Genomic DNA, 3,955 nt, shown 5'->3' on the forward strand with positions numbered 1-3,955 from the left:
ACTTTAAGGCTCTCGGTATATTGCCTGCTCTTTGGCCCCACTTGTCCGCTCGGGTAACACAAGTCTAGAACAGAAACCCCAGATTTTAAACCTAGAATAACACAACCTCATGTCGGATCTCTAGTAGGAATGATTATTTACATTACGGCATTTGACCTTAGGAACTCAACATAGGGGTTGGGTCCATCTAGGACAGGTGCATGCAAAATAAAGATCATCCTGATGCATCCTACGTGCTATGTGAATATTTATTTGTTTTGGATTGCATGTTGATCGAATAGGAAAAGGAAATAAAGAGAAAAACCAAGAGTGAGGTAGGAGAGAAAATTTACCCGGTTTCTAAAAATTTCGGTATTTGAGAATGTCCCGAAACTATGCCAAATTTTTGAACAAAGAGAGAAAAAGGAAAATGTATTTCAAAAGCGTGAGTCAAATATCATATTTTTATGTCAAAACTGACCGAATACACAGGTCTGATTCTCACCGGATGTGGCATACGTAGGCAACCCACATAAGGTTCAGCCTCATTTTTACAAATAATAAAATAATGTGTGGTTCAGGGCTTTGGTAGAAATAATAAGCCGACCCAGCTTCGGTTGTATTTTAAGTCGTTTCTTACTGGAATAGCCTTATATTACCATTCAATTGCCGAAAGGCTATTTTCAGGAGGAACGAGCAAGTCTGTTTAAAAGGTGTCTTTTCTAATAAAATACTTTCCCCCGACCTCAAAAAAATTGTTTGGAATTGCGAAGGGGCCACATTTGCAAAAACGATCATTTTTGCTAAAGTATCATAAAAGGGGTCTTTGTCCGTCCTTTTATTAAAAAATGGCCTTGGAAAAAGAGTCCACAGGAGTTAACCCTAACCTTAACCCTCCGCAGGTACACATGAATACTATCCAGAACCCGTCACAAATGAGTACTACCCAGGACCCGTCATAATCTGTCATAGAACGGGCTCAGTTGAAGCTTCGCAGGTGGTGGGATGATTGAGATGATGATGACCAGGATTGGGTGAAAGAACGGTTGGGTTCCCTAATAGACATCATGCGCATCAAAGCCCGGAAGGATTTAATCAAAGCATTGGTAACCTTTTGGGATCCCGTCCACAATGTGTTCCGGTTCTCGGATTTTGAGCTCACCCCCACTTTGGAAGAAATGGCCGGGTATATGGATTTTGGCAAAGAGTTAAGAAATCAGCAACTCATATTCCCAAGGACTCCCTCTGTACACAAGTTATTCGATCTTCTAAATATTAGCAAACAAATGAATAAGGCCCACGTGAGCAAAGGGTGTTGTTCTTCTACTTCTTGTACTTCAGGTTCGGGCACTCAGCCCGGGTCTGAAACACATGAAAAGGGGTTGAATAATAAACAAGACAAGAGCACATGGAAAATTCATCGTCGGTTTGCCTTCATTGTGGCATTTTTAGGAGCCATGGTCTTTCCAAATGCAGAGGGCACAATAGACACCCATATGGCTAGAATCGCACAGATCCTCGTCACCAAAAAAGATCACACACTTGTTCTGTTAGTGCTAGCAGACATTTATCGAGGCGTTAACCTTGTGCAAATATGGGGCTCAATTCTTCGAGGGTTGCAACATTCTTCTTCAAATGTGGATGATCGAACACCTTTTCCATCATCCTAAGTTCATGAAATATGCTTCGGAGGGGAACAATTTCATAAAATATTATGAGGAAAGGGTGGAAGACTACAAACCATCAGAAGGAGTTGAAGCTTGGGTCTTCTATTTAAGAAATCTGAGAGCAAATCAAATTGAATGGACCATAGTATGGCTTCCGGTAAAAGAAGTCATATACATGACAGCTTCAAAAGCCTACTTGATGATGATGGGATTGAGGAGTATCCAACCATATATACCACAAAGAGTTCTGAGACAATTGGGAAGATATCAGGTGATACCCGAAGATGCAGATCTAAGTACCCAAGTCAATGAATTACACCCAGAAGCAACGCTACCCGAGGTTTTGGTTCAATGGGATTGGAATGTTTGTCGGTATCTAAAAAGTGACACCGAGGTACTAGAACCGGCTAGGGGCAAAGTTGATCCTAATTATGCTGCTTGGTTTGAAAGAAGGTTTTATGTGAACAATGAGCCAGAGCCCAAGAGGCCTGCCAAAAGGCCTCATGTTCAAGCTTTTGATGACAAAATTGAGGAAAGGTTGGCCTGAAGAGAAAAGGAAAAGAAATATCAAGCCAGCATCTATGCTTTGCGAGAAGAGTTGAGAAATGTCACCTTCAATAATGATCTACAGGAACGAGAGGCCAAGGGTGAAAGAAAAAGGCTGGTCCAAGAAACTGAAACCCTCAGAGCCTAGGTTCAACAACTGAGAATAGTAACCGAGAACCCGATCAGAAGCAAAAAAGATGATAGGCTCATCTACGACTTTACACAAAAGGTACGTGACTGTGAAGATGATTTGCAGAAAACTGAGTCTGAGCTAGCAAAAGTACGAACAAAGTTGGCCAAAAATGCAGAAGGACGGGCATCTTTCGTTTGACAGATGAAAGAAAGATATGAAAGACGGGTCGTAGGTTGGGAAAAGGATCTTAACAGCCTTGAAGGCAAAATAGCTAAATAAGCCAAGAGCTTCACAACCGAGAGAGAACATTACTACGCTTTGATGGCACAGTTAGAGGGAGACCTACAACATTTGCAAGAACAGAATCATACCGCCACCCAGGTCTTAGATGCTAGATCCCAGCAGATTGAGCGTTTGTTGCAAGAAAAGGACATCATCAGGGAAAGGGTAAGAAGAATTTCCGACTACATCATGATGAAATGTAGTTAGTGTGAAGACATGACCAGGTCCATGTTCTTCGCCATGGTAATGATCTTTGTCCGCCAGATAATGGAAGATCTCTATCATCTCCAAGATGACATGGCGCGTAGGCCCGCCGCAAGACCAGTTGGTATTCCTAGGATAGGGTTGGAGGCACTGATGTACTTTTGATAGTATTTCCTTTTTCGAGTCTGTATTTTCATTTTTAAAGTATGTTTCGAGTCTATTTGAAGTTTTAAATTCCTAGAAAAAGTATGTTTCGAGTCTTTTGTAATTCAGTAAAGTAAAAGTTTTATTAATGAAAATTTTGAAAACACCAAAAATTGTTTCTTTATTTTTCGCATTGATTTCTTGAACTACGTGATCGCATTGATACATAGGCAATCCTCATCGGATCCGGTCATGATTTTGTAAATAACTCAAATAAAAAAATAAAAAAAAGAGAGCAAACGAATAACCAAAAGAAAAGCGAGAAAAGCAAGAAAAGAGAGAAAGACAGGAATAAGAGGAGAAGCATTAAAAACCCAAAGTGGAAAGAAAAGAAAAGTGGAGAGATAAACAAAAGTCGGGATGAGACACGCAACCGTTGCGAAACATGTAGAAACACATTTAACTGTATAGGTGCATCATACCCCGATGTGTGATTACCTTTGTGTTATTTGCTTCAAACTAACTAGTTTGTTGTCTACTATTGAGTTTAGGTTCCATATTAAGGTGGTTGGTTTTGTGGTAATCTGGCTTCACATCCGTACTTTACAAGATCAAAAGGAAGTGTAGAAATATCATCGGAAAGTCATCTGCCAACAGTTCCCATCTTGGAGGATAGCCCGATCTCGGCCATCCCAACTTTCGAGTCAGCAACTGCTGAGGAAAACAGAATTCTGTGTCTCCGCATGATGGAAATGTAGAATGCCTGGTCCACTGGCAGAGATCCACAAAGTGTGATACCTGGATTCCCTGAGTTACTTCCCAGGGCAAGTGGGACTTCCAACGTCCCAATAAGTTATCCGAACACCCCACTTGGATATCCTACCATCTCAGCCCACTTTGCTGGAACACCTTCTGAGGTTCGCCCCCAGGTGTTGATTTTAGGAGCGACCTCCAACATATTTATTGCATCACCTTCTTCGGCCATGTCACAACCCACTTT

Source organism: Nicotiana tabacum, chromosome 16 (genome assembly GCF_000715075.1).
Source record: "Nicotiana tabacum cultivar K326 chromosome 16, ASM71507v2, whole genome shotgun sequence".
In the NCBI taxonomy this organism is placed as follows: Eukaryota; Viridiplantae; Streptophyta; class Magnoliopsida; order Solanales; family Solanaceae; genus Nicotiana; species Nicotiana tabacum.